Below are 12,858 nucleotides of genomic sequence, written 5' to 3' on the forward strand. Positions count from 1 at the left end.
TAATTAAACAACAGAAAAATGTTCAATTCTTTTTAATTTGTTTTCGTTTAATTTAATCCATCCGGAATGCGACTTCCGTCATAGGGTTGAAAATCATTATTTTAATACATAAACATATATTATATATCAATATTTCAACTTTATTTTCTTGTTCTGGAAAAACTGGCTGATCTGCTGTGGCTATGTTGATTCGTATCGAAACAAACTAACATGGTACTTTTTCTAAATGATTGCATGTTTCCTTTCTGCTGCTGCGAGGTATCAAACAAGATGAGATTATACGGCGAAGACGCATCTTTAATACCGATCTCTTTCGACTGTCCTTTGCGACGTATGTCCTTTGTTGCGGCTTCCTGCTGGCAGGAACCAGCACCGAACCGATCACGTTCTCCGGCAGCAGCCCTTTTGGATGTAGGTAACATAAATTTCTATGATCTGTGTGGATAATAAGAACCTTATTCACCGGTTGCAGATTTCGGAAAATAAAAGCACTTACCTGTTCGCAGTCAAAATCGTCGGACTCAGCTCGTTAATGCTGGTTGGAGTGGTTCAGCTTTTCTAAAAATAATAAATGCAATCATCTGCTGTGGCCTGTTACATTTTCATCAAACTTGATTTTTTTTTCTATTTGTCCGGATATCGATTTTCGTCGGAGGTTCGAAAACTAACGAGACGTTTTTCAATACTTCCACCGTTGATTCGTATCGGCCGAAACGTCGGGCAAGTAACTAAACCATCGTTTTGATACTTCAGACTGAGAAAGCCATCCTCCGAATAGACGATAGACTATACGACCCTTGAAAAAGGCCACAACCCATCGGCCGAAACGTCGGGCAAGTAACTAAACCATCGTTTTGATACTTCAGACTGAGAAAGCCATCCTCCGAACAGCACTTCCACCGTTGATTCGTCGGAATTATTAGAAAACTGTGTTTCTTGGAATAGATTTCGATCCGATGACGGAAATCGGACTCCGGAAGAAAATGCAATCATCATTATTATTTATTATATATGAAATAAAACACGAAATTCACTCACAATTCAAATGAAATTCAACACAATTATAATTAGATATCACATATTAAACAAACGACTATGACAAGTCGAGCAACCGAATTCGATTTGTTTTACACGTTAATACCGTGTGGTTTGTTTACAAAAAAATTCTGAGTTTTGATTGAGCGATGTCATGTGGTTTACACGTGATATTGATTTGCTTTGACAACATGCGCAAATCCATGTGTAGAACACACGGTCCTCTCGTGTATTTTTTTTATAGTGTGCATATCAGAGCACCGTTGAGCGAGAAGTTCACGTCATCATCCTATTCGATGTCGTTTAGATTCTCCATGGTTAAAGGCTGCCGTAGGTTTGGCACCTACCAGATTAACGTCGATTACAATAAGGAACAGTAACGGTGATGGAATACACCCTTGTCTCACACCAGCTACGACCCGGATAGAGCCACACACGACCCCATTGTGCAGTACTCTGCACAAGAAGACCTCGTACTATGCCTCGATGAGGCCGATAATTTTCTCAGGAACCCCCTTGCGTCTCAGGGTCCCCACATATTCTCAAGAATACCAAGTAAAGGGACTCTTGGAATTCGTTGACCTGCTCCAGAATGATACGGAGTGTGACAATAAGGTCCACACATGATCTTCCGGCACGGAACCCGGTCTGCTGCCGCCTGAAAGTCGCATCGATCTTTTCCTGAATTCGGGCTAGGATAACTTTGCATAGAACTTTGAAGACGGTACACAGCAACATCATGTCTGATAACTGACGAGTACACAGTCAGGTCATCCTTTTTGGGCACCTTCACTAAGATACTTTGCAACCAGTCGACCGGGAAGGTTGAGGTGTCCTATATTACGAAATAAACGATGCAGAAGATGAGCAGATGTCATGGCAGATGTTTGAATCTCTAGCAGTGATAGCGCTTCGGTGTTGACGCGCGTTACACGTCGCATCCTGGACAGATCATGCTGAGGTGGTGGTGGCCTGGTTGGCACTTGAAAAAGGGTCGACCAATAACTGACCATTCGCGTCTTTTACAGGCATCGTTGCATTCATCTTCGCCCCGATTAAGCGTTGTGAGATATCGTAGAGGAGGCGAATGTCCCTGGTTGCTGTGGCTCTCTCTCCCCTTCGTCGGCAAGCGAGTCCGCCCACGCACGCTTGTCCCGTCGACAAGCATAATTAAGTAAAATTTTATTTTTATTAGAAGCTTGCATTCTTGGCGCTTTTTTTAATTTCTAGTTTTTTGTAGTAAGGAGGAATTTCAGCAGGAATCATCGGAGGAATTTCTGGAAGGAATTCTTGAAGAGTGTCTGGAGAACCTTCCAGAAGATTTCCTGGAGGTACTTCGGATAAATCTCCTGTGGAGCTTTCGGAAAAAATCTTTGAGGAACTTCCGCATGAATTCTCGGAGGAATTTCAGAAAAAAAACGCCGGAGAAATTCCTTTGAGGAACTGCTGGAGGATTTTTTTATTCATATATTTATTTAGTAGGCACTCCGTGTTCTTAAGCGCTACTGAACCGTGATCTACTGTAGTATTCTGCTGATCGTTGCTTTGTTCGGTTGCCATTTTTCGAAGTACGTTGGAGGAATGCCTTCGAGATCAGTTTTATCAGTTGTTGTCTGGCAGACGTGTCCGGGAGCCGTTACCTCAAACGCCACCGTTGGGACTGCGCTGCCGGTGACTGACGAGGTTTGGTGAAGGGATGGGAATCTAGCCCATGTTCATTCGCTTATAAGGCGAACGTATAGCCAACTACGCTACAGGACCACATGCCGGAAGGAATTCCTTTGAGGATCATCCGGAGGAACTCGTTGAGGAACTTCCGGCGGAATGCTTTTGAGGAACTTCCAGGGGAATTCCTCTAAGGAACTTCTGGAGGAGTTCCTGAAGGAACTTCCAGAAAAATTCCTTTGTAGAACTTCAGGAGGAATTCCTTCCAGCAACTTCCGAAGAAATTTCTTCGAGAAACATCTGGAGGAATTTCTCGCTTAACTTTTCAAAACACCTAACCAACATTTTTTCAAATTATTTAATTTGAGTACTGCAATCAAAAGCTTTCATATTGGCCTGTGGATTGCAATATTCAAATTATTTCATTAAAATAAATGTTACTTAGGTCCTTTTGAAAAGTTAAGCCAATTCTCTGAGGAACATTCAGACAACTCTTGGAGGAAATTCTGGAGGAACTCTCAGTAGAGTTTCAGGATTCCCGGATAAAATTTCAAGATGAATTTCAGGGCAGTTCTTGGAGGAACTTATGAAGAAATTTCAAGAAATATTTCTGGATGATTTCCTGGAGGAACTTCCGGAGGAATTTCTGGTGGAACTGGTGAACGAATTTGTGGTAGAACATTCGAAGGGATTGCTGGACGAACTTCCGGAGGAATTCCTGGAGGAACTTCCGGAGGAATTCCCGGAGGAACTTCCGGAGGAATTCGGAGGAACTTCCGGAGGAATTCGGAGGAACTTCGGAGGAATTCGGAGGAACTTCGGAGGAATTCCCGGAGGAACTTCGGAGGAATTCGGAGGAACTTCGGAGGAATTCGGAGGAACTTCCGGAGGAATTCCCGGAGGAACTTCGGAGGAATTCCGGAGGAACTTCTGGAGGAATTCCCGGAGGATCTTCGGAGGAATTCGGAGGAACTTCCGGAGGAATTCCCGGAGGAACTTCGGAGGAATTCCGGAGGAACTTCCGGAGGAATTCCCGGAGGAACTTCGGAGAATTCGGAGGAACTTCCGGAGGAATTCGGAGGAACTTCCGGAGGAATTCCGGAGGAACTTTCGGAGGAATTCGGAGGAACTTCCGGAGGAATTCGGAGGAACTTCGGAGGAATTCGGAGGAACTTCGAAGGAATTCCCGAAGGAACTTCGGAGGAATTCGGAGGAACTTCGGAGGAATTCCGGAGGAACTTCGGAGGAATTCGGAGGAACTTCCGGAGGAATTCGGAGGAACTTCCGGAGGAATTCCCGGAGGAACTTCCGGAGGAATTCCCGGAGGAACTTCCGGAGGAATGCCCGGAGGAACTTCCGGAGGAATTCCCGAAGGAACTTCCGGAGGAATTCCAGGAGGAACTTCCATAGGAATTCCCGGAGGAACTTCCATAGGAATACCCGGAGGAAATTCTAGAGAGAATACCCGGAGGAAATTCTAGAGAGAATTCCCGGAGGAACTTCCAGAGGAATTCCCGGAGGAACTTCCGGAGGAACTTTCGGAGGAATTCCCGGAGGAACTCCCGGAGGAACTTTCGGAGGAATTCCCGGAGGAACTCCCGGAGGAACTTTCGGAGGAATTCCCGGAAAAACTTCCGGAGGAACTTCCGGGAGAATTCCCGGAAGAACTCCCGGAGAATTTTCTGGAGGGACTTCCGAAGGAATTTCTGTAGGAAGGAATTTCTGTCATCCGGAGGAATGGGGAAACTTCCCGATGAATTCCTGGAGGAACTTCCTGAGGGATTCCAGAAGGAACTTCCAGAGAATTTCTTTAAAGAACTCCCGAGGGAATTCCTTTGATGAACTTCGGGAGAAATTTTTCTGAGGAACTTTCTGAGGAATTCTTCTGAGGAACTTTTAGAGGAATTTTTGTGAGGATTTGCCGAAGAAATTTTTGTGAGGATCTGCCAGAAAAAAATTTTCTGGAAGAAATGCCGGAGGAATTCTTATAATGGTTTCTGGCCATTGGTATTGAAAGGGTTTCCAGTCGTGTTATCGAACCGCAAAACGGCCATCTTGATTTCAAAAATGGCGGCAAATAGATTTCTGGCTTCTACTCGTTGAGCTCATTCCGTTAATACCCATATTCCAGGGGTTTCCAGTCGTTTCAACGAACTCAAATTTGGCCATCTTCAAATCCAAAATGGCGCCAAACATTGATTTGCGGCTTCTACACGTAGAGCTGATTCCGGCAATACCCATATTGCATGGGTTTCCGGTCCTTTGATCAACCCGGAAGTCGGTTATCTTGAATTTTAAAATGGCGCCAAACATCGATTTCCGGCTTCTACTCGTTGAGCTCATTCCAGCAATACCCATGTTGCATGGGTTTCCGGGCCTTTTATCAAACCGGAAATCGGCCATCTTGAATTTCAAAATGGCGCCAAACATCGATTTCCGGCTTCTACTCGTCGAGCTCATTCCGGCAATACCCATATTGCATGGGTTTCCGGGCCTTTTATCAAACCGGAAGTCGGCCTTCTTGAATTTCAAAATGGCACCAAACATCGATTTCCGGCTTCTACTCGTTGAGCTCATTCCGGCAATACCCATGTTGTATGGGTTTCCGGGCCTTTTATCAAACCGGAAGTCTGCCATCTTGAATTTCAAAATGGCGCCAAACATCGATTTCCGGCTTCTACTCGTTGAGCTCATTCCGGCAATACCCATGTTGCATGGGTTTCCGGGCCATTTATCAAACCGGAAATCGGCCATCTTGAATTGCAAAATGGCGCCAAACATCGATTTCCGGCTGCTACTCGTCGAGTTCATTCCGGCAATACAAATGTTGCATGGGTTTCCGGGCCTTTTATCAAACCGGAAATCGGCCATCTTGAATTTCAAAATGGCGCCAAACATCGATTTCCGGCTTCTACTCGGGGCCTTTTATCAAACCGGAAGTCGGCCATTTCAAAATGGCACCAAACATCGATTTCCGGCTTCTACTCGTTGAGCTCATTCCGTTAATACCCATATTCCAGGGGTTTCCAGTCGTTTCAACGAACTCAAATTTGGCCATCTTCAAATCCAAAATGGCGCCAAACATTGATTTGCGGCTTCTACACGTAGAGCTGATTCCGGCAATACCCATATTGCATGGGTTTCCGGTCCTTTGATCAACCCGGAAGTCGGTTATCTTGAATTTCAGAATGGCGCCAAACATCGATTTCCGGCTTCTACTCGTTGAGCTCATTCCAGCAATACCCATGTTGCATGGGTTTCCGGGCCTTTTATCAAACCGGAAATCAGCCATCTTGAATTTCAAAATGGCGCCAAACATCGATTTCCGGCTTCTACTCGTCGAGCTCATTCCGGCAATACCCATATTGCATGGGTTTCCGGGCCTTTTATCAAACCGGAAGTCGGCCATCTTGAATTTCAAAATGGCACCAAGCATCGATTTTCGGCTTCTACTCATTGAGCTCATTCCGGCAATACCCATGTTGCATGGGTTTCCGGGCCTTTTATCAAACCGGAAGTCTGCCATCTTGAATTTCAAAATGGCGCCAAACATCGATTTCCGGCTTCTACTCGTTGAGCTCATTCCGGCAATACCCATGTTGCATGGGTTTCCGGGCCATTTATCAAACCGGAAATCGGCCATCTTGAATTTCAAAATGGCGCCAAACATCGATTTCCGGCTTCTACTCGTCGAGTTCATTCCGGCAATACCCATGTTGCATGGGTTTCCGGGCCTTTTATCAAACCGGAAGTCTGCCATCTTGAATTTCAAAATAGCGCCAAACATCGATTTTCGGCTTCTACTCGTTGAGCTCATTCCGGCAATACCCATGTTGCATGGGTCTCCGGGTCTTTTATCAAACCGGAAATCGGTCATCTTGAATTTCAAAATGGCGCCAAACATCGATTTCCGGCTTCTACTCGTCGAGCTCATTCCGGCAATACCCATATTGCATGGGTTTCCGGTCCTTTTATCAAACCGGAAGTCGGCCATCTTGAATTTCAAAATAGCGCCAAACATCGATTTTCGGCTTCTACTCGTTGAGCTCATTCCGGCAATACCCATGTTGCATGGGTTTCCGGGCCTTTTATCAAACCGGAAATCGGCCATCTTGAATTTCAAAATGGCGCCAAACATCGATTTCCGGCTTCTACTCGTCGAGCTCATTCCGGCAATACCCATATTGCATGGGTTTCCGGTCCTTTTATCAAACCGGAAGTCGGCCATCTTGAATTTCAAAATGGCGCCAAACACCGATTTCCGGCTTCTACTCATCGAATCCATTCCGGCAATATATTGTATGCAGTTTTATACTCTGCAAAACAATCGTTCCCATATCCATAAAATTATTCTAAGTGTTTTCCATTCAAAAAGACTTAGAAAATTTTGATCTGGGTACCGCGTTAATTCGAAAATCCGTGTAAAAAAAAACCGCGTTAATTCGAAAATCCGTGTAAAAAAAACCTCGCAAAAAAAAACCGTGTAAAAAAAACCGTGTAAAAAAAGACCTGGGTGTACCGTGAAATAAACGAAGCTGTACGAAGGAACCTCTTCAAATTAGGACCTGATGATGAGTGGTTTGTAGTTATCCTCCAAATATCCCCCAAAAATAAATGGGAATTTGTAAGGTTCTTTTGGAGGATAACTACAGATCGTTATCCTCCAAGGGTTCCGGTCAAAAATCGTATAATCTAATGATGGCAAAAGAAAGATTATAAATTTTTCTTTCAAACGCCATCAAAATATTTTAGGATTTCATGAAGTTGTGCGAATACGGTTGAAAATGCTTTTCCCCCATATAGACGTCCATCGTCATAGGGCTCGTTTGGAGGATAACTACAGATCGTTATCCTCCAAGGGTTCCAGTCAAAAATCTTGTAATCTAATGATGGCAAATGAAAGATCCTGATTTCTTTCTTCAAACGACATAAAAACATTTGATACAACATGTAAAATTACTATTCAATAATAAAATTAAAGCATCGACCGTGCAATATAAGTAAATTAATACACATTTTTAAGGTTCCAATTTGGAGGATAACTACAGATTTTATAGGGATGTAGTCTTTTGGATACATCCATTCAACTAGGAAAAATCGAAGCATTGATGACTTGATGAAGTACTCACAAGAATAAAAACAAATAGACAGATAGGCAGATAGAGTATCGGTACTTTCCACAAAGCTGGGCTACTAATCCAATCTATCTTCTCTCAAAGTGGTATATTCAAACCACCAGAAAAATTGGTACTGCTGAGAATGAGCCCTGGAGAATCATTAGTTCAAGTACAAAACCTAGTTGCTCAATGGTTAAGTCTTTCTTATGTTTCATTATGCCGTATAACGTGTAATTTATAATACCCCTCTTCATGTGTAACTAATTAAAAGGAAACGACAAACAAAACTGTTGAAATAATCCCACGAGGGTACAACATTTTCAAGAGAAATTTTTCGCTGCTTCAGCAAAGTGAAATTATTTGCAAGTCATTAGAGAATCTACTTCAAATTTCAAGCCCTATTCGCAATTTTAATAAACAGAAAAGCATTCTTGAACTTGTGAGATTTATTTGCGGGCACAAAATCACATTGTATCGATTCGAATTCTTCGGAGGATAGAATATTTGAAGCATTATTGCAATTTTAATAAACAGATAAGCATCCTCGAACCTTTGAGATTTAATTGAGGTCGAAAAAGCATAGTTTCGACTCCGAAATACTTTGGAGGATTGAACATTTGAAGCATTAATTTTTTGTTCGGAACACATTATTTCAAGAGCATGATAGTATGTCTTGACTGCAATCGGTTTGACTAAACGGAAAAATATTTCAACTATGCAATTAGTTCGTTCGTTCAAAGAGTTACCCAATGTGATTTAAACACACATTGTTTTAAATTGTATCAACGACATCCGTTTATATAAAAAAAACTTTCATACATAATGATAATTCGCATAGACATATTCTTTCCCCACATACTCGTATTGAACGTGGTAGGGTTCTTTTGGAGGATAACTACAGATGCTTGTCCTGCAATTTTTTTCAAAGTCCAATCCTCAATTTAACGATTGTAAAAAGAAAGACCCCAGAATTTTCTTTCAGACGTCATCATTTTATTTTAAACATGCTTTATTGGTTTAGATACAGAATGCGAAAGTCGAATGGACTCATTCGTTCTGAGGAAATTTAATGAGCACTTATAAGGTTCCAATTTGGAGGATAACTACAGAAAATCCAGAAGAAATAGAATTCTATAATTTTATTACAATTATTTTTAATCACATATAAGCAAGCATGAACCGCAATTTCATGAAATTCTAATGCATAAATAAGAAAAAAAATAAAAATAAAATTATTTGTGTACAAATAGTGCACATAATGTATGTACAAGCTTTGAAGGATAGAACATTTCAAGCACGAGACGAGCCAGCCTTGGGCTGGAAGTCTCGCTAATAAAGACATAATAAAAAACATTTCAAGCATTATTCGCAATTTCTTTAAAAGTGAAAAGCATTCTCAAGCCCTTGAAATTAATTTGAAATCATAAAAGCATAGTTTCGACTCCGGAATATTTTGGAGGATAGAACATTTGAAGCATTATTAACATTTTTTATAAACCGAAAAGCATTCTCAATTCCTTGAGTTTCGTTTGTGATCATAAAAGCATAATTCCGACTCCAAATTTCATTGGAGGATAGAACATTTAGACATTATTCGCAATATTTATAAACCAACAAGCATCCTCAAGCCCTTGAGATTAATTTGAGATCTGAAAAGTATAATTTCGACTCTGAAATACTTTGGAGGATAGAACATTTGAATTTAACGATTGGAAAAGAAAGATCCCAGATTTTTCTTTCAGACGTCATCATTTTTTTTCTTAGAACATGCTTTATTTCCATAGATATTGAATGCGAAAATCAAACGGACCCATTCGTTCTGAGAAAATTTAATGAGCATTTATAAGGTTCCAATTTGGAGGATAACTACAGAAAATCCAAAGGAAATAGAATTCTATAATTTCATTACAATTATTTTTAATCACATATAAGCAAGCGTGAACAGCATTTTCAAGAAATTCTAATGCATAAATAACAAGGAAAAACCAAACAAAAAATAAAATAAAAATAAAAACAATTGTATACAAATTGTGCACATAATGTATGCACAAGCTTTGGAGGATAGAGCATTTCAAGCATTATTCTTAATTTTTATGCAACAAAAAGCATTCTCGAGCCCTTGAGGTTCATTTGAGATCATAGAAGCATAGCTTCGTCTCCGAAATACTTTGGAGGATAGAACATTTGGAGCACTATTCGCAAAATTTATAAACCAACAAGCATCCTCCAGCCCTTGAGACTCATTTGAGATCATAAAAGCGTAGTTTCGACTCCGAAACACTTTGGAGGATAGAACATTCGAAGCATTAATTTTTTGTTCGGAAAACATTATTTCAAGAGCGTGATAGTATGTCTTGACTGCAATCGGCTTGATTAAACGGAAAAATATTTCAACTATGCTATTAGTTCATTCGCTCAAAGAGTTACCCATTGTGATTTAAACACACATTGGTTTAAATTGTATCAACGACATCCGTTTATATCAAAACTTTCATAAATTATGATAATTCGCATAGACATATTCTTTCCCCACATAGTCGTGTGGAACGTTGTAGGCTTCTTTTGGAGGATAACTACAGATGTCCTCCAAAGTTTATTTAAGTCCAATCCTCAATTAAACGATTGGAAAAGAAAGATCCCAAATTTTTCTTTCAGACGTCATCATTTTTTTTCCTCAAACATGCTTTATTTCCATAGATTTTGAATGCGAAAGTCAAACGGACCCATTTGTTCTGAGAAAATTTAATGAGCATTTATAAGGTTCCAATTTGGAGGATAACTACAGAAAATCCAAAGGAAATAGAATTCTATAATTTCATTACAATTATTTTTAATCACATATAAGCAAGCATTTTCAAGAAATTCTAATGCATAAATAACAAACAAAAAATGAAAATAAAAAAAATAAAACCATTTGTATACAAATTGTGCACATAATGCATGCACAATAGAGTGGGGCGTCATGGTCATTTTTTCAAATCAATGGTTTTTCGAAGCCATTCTGGGTCCTGAACAACTGTGCAGAATTTGGGACCGATTGGTTGCTTCCTCGCTTTCCGCATTGCGTTTGAAGTTTGTATGGAAATTAGTATGGGAGAACGTAAATTTTTGCATTTCTACTACTAGAGGTTTCAGTTCATCGTAAGCCAAGTGGCGCATTACGTTAAAGTATAACCCAAAGGATGCCGAAAAATTTTGCTAAAGAAGGCACGCTGCTGGAACATCTACGAAAAAAGTTATAACGCTTCGAAGATCGAGTGTTCAAACCATATGCAAAAAATCATTTATTCTGCCAGCACTGCCGAACTACGTGGAGCAATAATTTAACTGAGTGTTATTTCAAAATTATTGATTTTATAGGATTTTGGAGCTAATGGGAGATTTTCGGAATGATTTCACAAAGTAAAAATTCCGACTAGAAGGAAAATGGGTTTTGCCCTCTGACATTTACAGGTTGTCCGGTAGTGCTGGCAGAAACATTGATTTCTTGTATATGGTTTAAACAATCATTTTTCAAAACGAAATAACATTTTTTGTAGACCTTCCAGCTGCGTACCTTCTTGGGCAAAGTCTTTCGGCATCTTCCAGGCTATATGCTAACGTATTGAGTCACGTGATTGATGATAAATTGAAGCCGCTAAGAGCAAAAATGTAAAAAAGTACATTTTCCTATACTAATCTCCATGTAAATTTAAAACGCGATGCGGCATGCGAGGTCGCAAACCAATCGAGCCCATATTTTGCACAGTTGATTGGGGTCCCAAAACGATTCAGAAAAACCTTGATCTCACTTGATCGGACGAAGTTTGCGTTTTCCCATACAACTGCGCCCCACTCTAATGCACAAGCTTTGGAGGATAGAGCATTTCAAGCATTATTCCCAATTTTTATGAACCGAAAATCATCCTCAACCGTTTTGGATTCGTTTGTGATCATGAAAGCATAAACTCGATTGCGAAATTCTTTGAAGGATAGAACATTTGAAGCATTAATCGCAATTTTTATAAACCGAAAATCATCCTCAACCCTTTTGGATTCGTTTGTGATCATGAAAGCATAAACTCGATTGCGAAATTCTTTGAAGGATAGAACATTTGAAGCATTATTCGCAATTTTTATGAACCAAAAATCATCCTCAACCCTTTTGGATTCGTGTATGATCAAGAAAGCATAATCTAAACTCCGAAATACTTTGGAGGATAGAACATTTGAAGCATTATTCACAATTTTTATGAACAGGAAATCACCCTCAACCCTTTTGGATTCGTTTGTGATCATGAAAGCATAAACTCGTTTGCGAAATTCTTTGGAGGATAGAACATTTGAAGCATTATTCACAATTTTTATAAACCGAAAATCATCCTCAACTCTATTGGATTCGTTTGTGATCATGAAAGCATAAACTCGTTTGCGAAATTCTTTGGAGGATAGAACATTTGAAGCATTATTCGCAATTTTTATGAACCGAAAATCATCCTCAACTCTTTTGGATTCGTTTGTGATCATGAAAGCATAAACTCGATTGCGAAATACTTTGAAGGATTGAACATTTGAAGCATTATTCGCAATTTTTATGAACCGAATATCATCCTCTACCCTTTTGGATTCGTTTGTGATCATGAAAGCATGAACTCGATTCCGAAATACTTTGGAGGATTGAACATTTGAAGCATTATTCGCAATTTTTATGAACCGAAAATCATCCTCAACTCTTTTGGATTCGTTTGTGATCATGAAAGCATAAACTCGATTGCGAAATACTTTGAAGGATTGAACATTTGAAGCATTATTCGCAATTTTTATGAACCGAAAATCATCCTCAACCCTTTTGGATTCGTTTGTGATCATGAAAGCATAAACTCGTTTGCGAAATTCTTTGGAGGATAGAACATTTGAAGCATTATTCACAATTTTTATAAACCGAAAATCATCCTCAACTCTATTGGATTCGTTTGTGATCATGAAAGCATAAACTCGTTTGCGAAATTCTTTGGAGGATAGAACATTTGAAGCATTATTCGCAATTTTTATGAACCGAAAA

The 12,858-nt window shown here is 40.1% G+C and overlaps 1 long non-coding RNA gene across 1 annotated transcript; it reads right to left on the reverse strand.

The window, feature by feature from the left end:
- Positions 1–299: 299 nt before the first annotated feature.
- Positions 300–1,276, reverse strand: LOC134210067 (uncharacterized). The gene is made up of 3 exons (XR_009978799.1): positions 1,039–1,276; positions 497–558; positions 300–435 (listed from the first exon to the last, which is right to left on the reverse strand). It is a non-coding gene; the product is annotated as an uncharacterized LOC134210067 (long non-coding RNA).
- Positions 1,277–12,858: the final 11,582 nt, after the last annotated feature.

The sequence above is a fragment of the Armigeres subalbatus genome, chromosome 1 (genome assembly GCF_024139115.2).
Source record: "Armigeres subalbatus isolate Guangzhou_Male chromosome 1, GZ_Asu_2, whole genome shotgun sequence".
Classification (NCBI taxonomy): domain Eukaryota; kingdom Metazoa; phylum Arthropoda; class Insecta; order Diptera; family Culicidae; genus Armigeres; species Armigeres subalbatus.